At 37.6% G+C, this 10,061-nt stretch overlaps 1 pseudogene; it reads right to left on the bottom strand.

Annotated features, from left to right (window-relative positions):
- Positions 1 to 16: 16 nt before the first annotated feature.
- On the bottom strand, positions 17 to 8,520 carry LOC107691783 (uncharacterized; annotated as a pseudogene).
- Positions 8,521 to 10,061: the final 1,541 nt, after the last annotated feature.

Raw genomic sequence — 10,061 nt, 5'->3', positions numbered from 1 at the left:
AGCAGGAAGTCAACCATCACCATGCTAAAATCTTCAGAGAGTTGTCATGATTAAAATATACAGGCCATCTGCTTTTGAAGTCAACAATGAAGGGCACATCTTCAATCACTTCATGTCTTCTGTAGGCAAAAGGTTTTTTTTTCATTTTGTGTTTAATAATTAGATGGTTGTCCTTTTTCTGATCCTCAGACAACAATGCCAGTCGCTCTTCCTCTAGGCTTTGTTTGTTCTCTCCAGCTGGATAATCAGGATAGAAATTGACTTCAACCTCCTTCTGCTTTTTGACTTGGTTTGAATTTGTATTTTCACAATGTTTGTGTTTTAAAGAATTTATCTTTACTTCGGAACAGCTGATAGTTCCCCATCTTCCACTGTAGACTGATTTTCCAGCCATAGAACCATCAACTGATCCCTTTTCCTGTAGGCTTGGAAGCCTTCCCTTACGCAAAGAAAGTATGTTTCCTAACATATGAATGATCAATATATTAAATGACATAACGGTATATTAGAAATTATACAGAATAATATACTGTGTTAATATATTACAATATATTGATTAATACATGAAGAATTTCATATACTGAAAAATATGTGACAATATATTTATACAATATATTTAATTTTATATTCAGTAATACACTTTATAATATATAGATGTACAAGTGATAAGATATTAGGGATGCAATGGTATGAAAATTTCTTATGACGATTATAGTGACCAAAATGATCACGGTTATCAGTATTATCACGGTATTGTTAAAATGTGCTTGAAATGTTCAAAAAGTACTGACACACAAATCATTTCACCAAGTTTTACATTTAAAATCAACAAAGAACAATTAAAATTAATTTTTGTTTGCATAACTAAAACAATATCATTGCCAATGATGTCCGGATTTTAAATGACAACATGACTAACAACAGTTTATCTAATAGCATGTTCAAATATCTAATATAAATGTTCAAATAAAGCTTTGAAAAAGTTTCATAAATGGTAAACCTCACATTTCAGCTTTTAAATAAAGAAAAGGGTTGTCAAAAGTTAAGTCAAAATGATAATTGATTAATAAATAATTATATGTATTTTATCTGCTCCATAAATAATACTAGATACCTTATTGTTTAAATGTGTAGAATCCACATAAGCTTGTTTTTCATCAACCGGTCAAAATTTACAGCAGGGCATGCAAATTCTGTCCATTTTTTGGCCCAGACAAAAACTGCACCCAGGCTGAATGTAAATGTAACTCTCTGTAAATCCACTCTCTGACACTAGGTGGGCACTTTTGGAACAGTAGAATTAGAGCTGTTTCCTGTAACCTCCGAGGACAAAACAGCATTGCGCTTAAAACAATACTTTATTAGGCTATTACATTAGGTATTACAACAAAATGCCATCATATCTTTTCTGAAGACAGTCAGAATCTTCAGAGGTACATTCATATAATTAATTCTTCCATATATTAATTTGTATAATTCCTTTAGCACTCTTTAAAACCTCCCAGCTTTTCCTCCATGTTTTCACACAAAACTAAACCACTCTGCTGCTGTGCGCACGTGAGACTGTTACTTAAAACTGTGTTTATGCTTCAGGGCTCCAGACTTATTCTTACCACTGGTTGCTCTTTTGCGACTAACTTTCTCAGTTGATCACGAGCACATGATTTGGTCGCAATATTTTTATTTTTTGGGATTAATCAATGCATGCTGATGAACTTTTATCATAGTTTATAGTTATATGAACACAAAAGTGGTTAATCTATGTTATAATTCATGACCTTGGTGTCACATTTTACAAGAAAAGATAATTGTCTGATTTGCTTACATACATCTACACACCTTTCACTTTTTAAGACTAAAACAAAAGATGGATTCATTCTTATTCTTAATTAAAAAGCATAACAACAATAAAACGGTAAGATACAATGACAAACTAGCTTAAAAAACGTTTATTAAAAAAAACGAATAAGACGAGGAATGGCATACACCACATGCTGTATTATATACTGACTAATAAATTACAGAACGTTTAGCAAACACTGAGGAATCAAATAAAAATAATAATAAAAGAGAGCCTCCATAGCATAACATAACAGCAAATATAGCAAGCTTTTCAAAATGAAAACAAAAGGTAAAACTAAACTTGTTGTCGTTGACAGTCCTTGCATGTTTATTTCCCCACAAGAATACTAACATGTTCACCTTCTCTGGTTTAAGAAGCGGTCTTTTACTTTACTTTAGCATGAAACCCATCCATCGCTTCCTCAATATTCGCGTAATTTTTGCTGGGTGCAGCTTTGTGCTCATGCTGACGCGGCGAGTATAAACCAGGCTCTACACTCGAAGCGCTGGGCAGTTCAAAGGAGTAGCACGGTTTCGTTATGCTTTCAGTTTCGTTTGCCATTTGATGTTTCTCATATGCAACAGAAATGCAGCGCTTATGAGTTAAGCAATGCGGTGGTCATGCCAGTGCGATCGCACACAAAATTTAGTTGCACCGGCAGAACATTTTTTCGCAAAATGCGCCCATTTGGTCGCCCACTGGAGCCCTGTGCAGTACCGAATTTATTTATCCGGTAATCATTACATCCCTGTAAGATATGGTACTGCATGTGTAAAAATACAGTGAACATATATTTACTTATGCAGTATATACACACATACAGTATATGGACATATACAGTGGGTACGGAAAGTATTCAGAACCCCTTCAATTTTTCGTATATTAGAAAATACACAGAATAATATATTGTGTAAATATATTACAATATATTGAATAATACATAAGGAATTGCTGCTTTGATATATTGAAAAATATATGACAATATATTTACTTATATATCTCAATATATGTAATTTTATATTCAGTAATACACTTTATAATATATAGATGTACATGTGATAAGATATGGTACTGCATGTGTAAATATATTGTGAACATATATTCACGCAGTATATACACACATATATGGAAATATATATTTCTTATATTTAACAATCATTTATGATATACTATATGTTTCATATTTTAAAATATAGCTAGTTTACAATAGCATAAGCACACCTGCTCATACTAAACACTTCCGGTTAGAGTGTACGCTGGCGTGTCTGTCTGCCGCTGCTCCCGGCTTAATCCTTTAAATGTTTGAACATTTTAAACTTCAATTATTATTATTTTTTCTTTTTTTTACTTTTAAACTATAATTTGTTCTGACTCTGTTAATTTTTCACGCGGTATTTAAATCCCAGAGCAATCCCTATTGGGTGATCTACCTGCATGCTTGCTCCCGAACTAAGGGCCTGCCTGCCTTCAATTTCATCCGTTAAAATACCAGCGTAAGTTACCTCAGGTGAGGTTCGGCGCTTGCTTGCATTGGATGGACTCGCGACGGCCTGGGGTCGGCTGCTCTGGGCTCTCGGTTGGGTGGTCTGCTGCTGGTTGCGGTGGGGTTCGGCTCGCGACGGCCTGGGATTGATCTGCTCTCGGCTGGATGGTCTGCTGCTGGTTGCGGTGAGGTTCGACTTGTGGCGGCCTGGGATCGGTCTGCTCTCGGCTGGATGACCTGCTGCTGGTTGCGGTGAGGTTCGACTCGGGGCGGCCTGGGTTCAGCTGCTCTCGGCTGGATGATCTGCTGCTGGTTGCGGTGAGGTTCGACTCGCGACGGCCTGGGATCAATCTGCTCTCGGCTGGATGATCTGCTGCTGGTTGCGGGGAGAGCTGAATGACCTGCCGCCTCCCTATCTGTAGGCCTTTCACCCACTAAAACAATGGTGTGCCTCAGGAGAAGCTTGGTGTTTGTTGCCTGTGTTGGATGATCTGGATTTGCAGTGGCCTGGGATTGACTGCGCTTGGCTGCCAGCTGTATTGTGTGCTTGGTTGCGGACGTGTTGGCACACCTGGACATCAAGACCAATAAGACAGTGCTGGCTGTGGTGGTATTACAAGGATGAAGTCCCTTTTGCTCACTGCTCTGGTATGTTACATCTGTGCTAATGTTCTTAGTTCTCTCTACCTTGCTGCTTCAGATCTTGGCTACTATATTTGTCTAGTTATGACTTTTTTCTATTCTTCCTCGGATCTGCATAATCTGAACTGTTCATATCCTCTTCCAGCGGACATATATAATGCCTGAGCTTCCTTGGAAATTCTGCGCCGTCCTTGATATGTCCACCGAGGATCTCGACGTGGTTTCTGTAAAGAGTTTGCCTCCTTGATTAGTGACTACATTCCAGTAATTTCATTCCGTCGTTCTTCGTCAAAGTTGGGATTTCGATTTGTAAATCCACTAAATCTCTGTTTAATTAAGTTTGTATCTCCAAATGCTGCAAGTACTGTGCCACATATGGTGAGGATGACCTTGATAAATGCGAGGTCTCTAGCAAACAAATCATTTATTTTAAATGACTTTTTCCATCAAGAATTCGCTTGATTTTTTATTTGTGACTGAAACATGGCTGAAAGTGGATGAACTATCATCTCTTGGTGAACTTTCTCCTCCGGATTGTGCTTTTTTTAGCACTCCTAGATTTTCTGGTCATGGTGGTGCTGTTGCTGCTGTTTTTAAAAGCAATTTTAAAAACAAAAAAATTAAATACAGATGTGTACTCCAGCTTTGAGGTACAGTTAATGAGAGTCGATATAGGGGGTCCTGTATTATGTGCACTGGTTTACAGGCCTCCGAAATTCAACAAGGACTTTATTCAACAATTCTCTGAGTTCCTCGCTAATATCGTGTCTCGTTGTGATAGACTGTTGATTCTAGGAGACTTTAATATTCATCTTTGCTGTCCATCTAAACCACTGGTGAAAGAGTTTTTATGCTATCTGTCACAATTTGTTTTGAGTCCTACTCATAATTTGGGACACACATTGGATCTGGTGTTGTCATATGGCTTCCCCTTAAGAAACCTGAGAGTGATTGATGCTGCTTTTTCAGACCATTTGCCAATTGTGTTTGAATTTGTTTGTGATTCCTCCACCCCCACAAGCTCTCAGTCTGCAAGTTATTCTCGTTTTATTCAGCCGTCCACTGCCAGTTTATTTTCAGAGCACTATCAGGCAAACTTTGTGGATGTTGCCGCCTTCGACAAATTAAAACACTGAAGAGATGGTGGAGGTTTATATTAATTCCTGCTCCATTTCTATAGATTCTGTTGCTCCCCTTAAGCTAAGGAAAGCGAAGGGAAAGGGCACCACTCAGCCTTGGTTAAATGAAAATACCCACGCTCTTAGACAAGAGTGTCATAAGGCAGAGCCAAAATGGAAAAGAGACAAACTCCAAGTCTCATATGAGTGTCTGATTGCATGCTTAGCTAGCTACCAAAAGTCAGTTAAAGAGGCTAAGTCAGAATTCCTATCCAAACTCATTATTGAAAATGCAAACCGACCGGGGATGCTGTTTAAGACAATTGATTTGGTGCTAAATCCCTTACCTGCCCTTTCTCTTGATCCACCTCGGGAAACCTGTGAGAACTTTTTAACATTTTTTGATAATAAAGTATTGAATATTAAGGCTTCTATTAAGCCATCAACGTATGATCCCCCATTGAGCTGTTCACTAACAGATTTGTTAACTTGTTTTCATCCAATTTCCTCTGTACAGTTAGCTGATATTGTTTTTAAGATTAAATCCTCCAGCTGTGAGTCTGATGTCATCTCAGCTCGTCTTTTTAAGAAAGTGTTTGCAACCCTGAGTCCGGCCGTAACAGCCATCATGAATAGTTCTTTAGCAAATGGATTTGTACCAGCTAGTTTCAAACATGCTGTGGTTCACCCTCTGCTTAAGAAACCTCATCTTGATCCATCTATCCTCAGTAATTTCACACCTATTTCTAAGTTGCCTTTTATCCCTAAGCTATTAGAGAGAGTTGTTTATCGTCAGTTGAATTCCTATATCAGTATGTCCAATGTTTTAGATACTTCTCAGTCGGGTTTTAGATCACTGCACAGCACAGAAACTACACTGTTGAAGGTTAGCAATGACCTTTTGCAAGTTCTCGATACTGGTTAATATGCAGTGCTTGTTTTGTTGGATTTAAGTGTGGCATTTGATACAATTGATCATAGTATTCTGTTACATCAGTTGGAAAAGTTGGTGGCTAATTCAGGGTGTCGCTCTGCAGTGGATGGCCTCTTATCTCAAAGACAGAACCTTCTCAGTGAGCATTGGGAACTTTTCTTCTTCGTCGGCTCCTTTGTCATGTGGTGTGCCCCAAGGGTCCATTTTAGGCCCTCTTCTTTTTTAACTTTACATGCTTCCCTTGGGTGCCATTATTAAGAAATATACGATTTCATACCACTGCTATGCTGACGATACACAGTTCTATCTTCCAGCAAAAACTCTGTTTTGAGGAGATCAAATGTTGGATGGCTAATAACTTTTTGCAATTAAACGAAAGCAAAAGCGAAATTCTGATTTTAGGCCACTCGAGGACTTCATCTGTTTTTAATTTAGGGTCTCTCTCTGCCAATGTTCAACCCTATGTAAGAAATCTTGGGGTTACATTTGATTCGTTACTTTGCTTTGAGAAACAAATTAGCACAGTGATAAAGGGCGGCTTCTTCCATCTGAGATCAATTGCTAAATTGAAACAGTTTTTGCCCGTTTTCTTCTTCGTCGGCTCCTTTGTCATGCGGTCTGCTCCAAGGGTCAATTTTAGGCCCTCTTCTCTCTTCACTTTACATGCTTCCCTTGGGTGCCATTTTTAAGAAATAAAATATCTCCTACCACTGCTATGCTGACAATACACAGTTCTATCTTCCAGCAAAAACTGACAGCAGTGATTCTTTTGATGTGCTCTACAACTGTTTTGAAGTGAGACAATGTTGGATCGCTCATAATTATTGGCAATTAAATGAAAGAAAAAGCGAAATTTAGAATTTAGGTCACTCTAGGTCTTCATCTGTTTTTAATTTAGGGTCTCTCTCTGCCAGTGTTCAACCCTATGTAAAAAATCTTGGGGTTACATTTGATTCGTTACTCAATTTTGAGTAAAAAAGAGGGATCACATTTCTCCAATTTTACCGTCTTTACATTGGCTTCCTGTAAAGTTTAGAATTGATTTTAAAATAGCTGTCTTTGTGTACAAGGCTTTATCTGGTTTTGCACCAAAATATATCAGTGACCTTCTGATTCCTTACTCTCCTCAAAGAGCACTTAGGTCTAGTAATCAGCTTCTCTTAACTGTCCCACGTTGTCGCTCTAAAACCAAGGGTGGTCGGGCTTTTTCAGCTGCAGCTCCTAAACTTTGGAATAGTTTGCCTGTAAATATGAGACTTGCTACTTTACTAGCCAGATTTCTCTGAATTTGATTAATGTCAATTTAAGGTTTTGATGTCAGTTTGCTCTGATTCTATTTTAATGTGTTTATTTTTCATATAATGCATGTTTCCTATTAAGCTTTTTATATACTGTGTTTTGTTGTACAGCACTTTGGCGCAACTCTGTTGCTTTTAAATGTGCTATAGAAATACATTTTGACTTGACTTTGACATGACTTAGTTAACAGACTGTCACTGTGCTGGAACATTTTACTCTCAGTTAACAGCCAGAAGCAAAGCATGCTGGGATCTAGAGGTCTGATGTAACTCATTCTGTGAATGTGTGTATATATGTGTGCACATACATTCACATTTATATGGGAAGATCTATGTGCAATATATACTCAATAAAGGATCAAACGTTATGAATATTAGATTAATCTTTGTCTTCATTTCTAAATATATTGTATACATTAATATATAGCCATATATTGTCAATGCATATATTGCTATATACTGAGAAATTTAAGCACTAGTTTCCAATATATGGAAATGTATTATGTAATATATTGCATTATATTTTGCAGTATATTCCCATATATTTTTTTTGTTCCGTAAGGGTTGTAATCGGCACTTTTGCAACCATTTCATATTCTTCACTTCTAGGATACACTTTGTACTTCACTATTTCTGCAGCCAGGATTTCAGAATTTCTGATTTTAGTTTAAGCTTTGAGTCTATGTTAAGTGAGGTACCATCATTCAAGTACTCTTCATTGGCTTTCTGCAGTTCCAGCTCTACCTCAGGGAAATGTAAGGAAATGTAAGGATTGGAAAGTTAGTTGGTCAGGTTTCACTCCTCAGCTTTGCGGAAGAAGACATAGGCTAGAAGCTGAGGCAGAAGTAACATCTGATGGTGTTGGGGAAACTAACAAGCAAGAAGGTGTTGATGATGAAGCTGATATCTGATAGTGTATATCAGTGCCCGCAGAAGAAAGAGAACAGACATCATATGCACTTAGCATCGCTACACTCGTCTTGGAGATCCACAGCTGAGGTAAGATTCAAGAAATCATCAAAGTCAGTATAAAGATACTGCAGCCTGAAATCTCAATGGACACCACATTGTTTCTTAATCTCAGATTTAAATTCTTCAACAGATTTGGGTATTCCAGAGGGCAACGTCAATTTCATTGAGTCACTATCTCCTAGAATAATTATGAACTTTGCTGGATCAGTTGTTTTCTTTGTTTGATCCATCACTCTGAAAGAGAGAGAGAAAAAAATGGTTAAGGAGCATATATGTACCTTTTCTAGGTAACCATATGGATAGCACCAACTTTATAATCACAGAGAGGATAACAATCTGCCAATTCACCCAGCTCTATAAATGAAACATCCCTTGGATGTGGTTCCAATTCAAAGGATCGATTGTATTCATTGCACCAGGAACCTACCTTTTTTTGCTATAAAAGCAATTCCATCTTTCAAAACACAAATCTGCACAATTTCTGCAAAATCAGGCAGCCCACTAATTGTTCCATGCACAATGATCATGCCCTTTTTGCGTACTTTATGCCATCAGAAAATACTGTCTGAGCTAAATTAATAGCAGAGGTGCTCGGGTATTTTTTATTAAAGTTGTAAATAATGTCTTCATGAAGAACATTGACAGGCACAGTTGAAATGCGAGTAGCCTCTACAGATGATTTATCACACCGGGATGACTGCATAAATTGACCAACCATGAGTTAATTTTTCCTGTCCAAAATCTTGGTGATATTTTCGAAACAGTTTGTGTGCCTAGCTACTTTACTTTAAAACTTTACTTAAAAAAAAAAAAAAAAAAAACTGTGCTTGAAAACTAAAATCTCATTGTCCAGAACAAAACAGGCGGACCAAAGGGAGAGATCATCGCTGGGTAATGCTCCAGAAAGTGATGTTTTGGCAAAAGCTTTCTTTCTGGAAAATGTACTTGGAACCGATTGCGGTGTTCAGATATTTTGCTCTTGAAGTATGCGACAGACTCACTAGTATGCACAGGACATACAAGTTCAACAATGTCTTTCAAGAGAAGAATGAGTTCTCAAGCAGGTTCATCCTGAGGTATAAGTTTCCAACAATTAATGGTATTAGCCGCAGCAAACACCAGTTATCTTGTGCATTTCCCCCAATAGTTTTTTTTTCCTTACATAATTGAGTGGAAGCACATGAGGGCGATTGGTTTTATCTCCCCACATGAATGGGAATTCCTGAATCAGCTTATTAAGTTGATCAAAGGTGAAATGTTTCTTCTTTATAAATATTTCAAAGCATCCAGCAACTCAACAGCCACTATACCTTCTAGAAGATCATGGGCCACATCTGGGGGAAAACCTGCAGTGACTTTAAAGTACGAGAGGTTCTCAGATATAGGACAAGCAAATTCTCTCTGTAATATTTCATGTGCTTGAAAGCAGTGGCTAAAGGACCATCTTTTGAGGTAGCTTTTAACAGAGAATTGGATGATGACAATGAACTGATAAGCTCTTTTATGACCTGCTGATCTACATAAAGAGCATGTTTCTGAAAGGGTTTAAGAATAACTTGAGTTGATACAGATACTGATGCAGAACTGATCATGTTCTGCAAATCTGTGATAAGTTCAATGGCATTACTAGGAACATGAAAATAATTTTCAAGTTTTAGCAAAATGGATGCAAATTTTAGCTCTTCAGCTGGCAACGCATCATCACTGAATTCATCCAAAACATTCTGAGTACCACTTTCTCTAACAACTCCTGGTTTGAAGTCCTGAAGAG

This window comes from Sinocyclocheilus anshuiensis, unplaced genomic scaffold (assembly GCF_001515605.1).
Source record: "Sinocyclocheilus anshuiensis isolate Anshui unplaced genomic scaffold, SAMN03320099.WGS_v1.1 scaffold1026, whole genome shotgun sequence".
Taxonomy (NCBI): domain Eukaryota; kingdom Metazoa; phylum Chordata; class Actinopteri; order Cypriniformes; family Cyprinidae; genus Sinocyclocheilus; species Sinocyclocheilus anshuiensis.
This window is presented reverse-complemented; position numbering and strand designations above follow the sequence as displayed.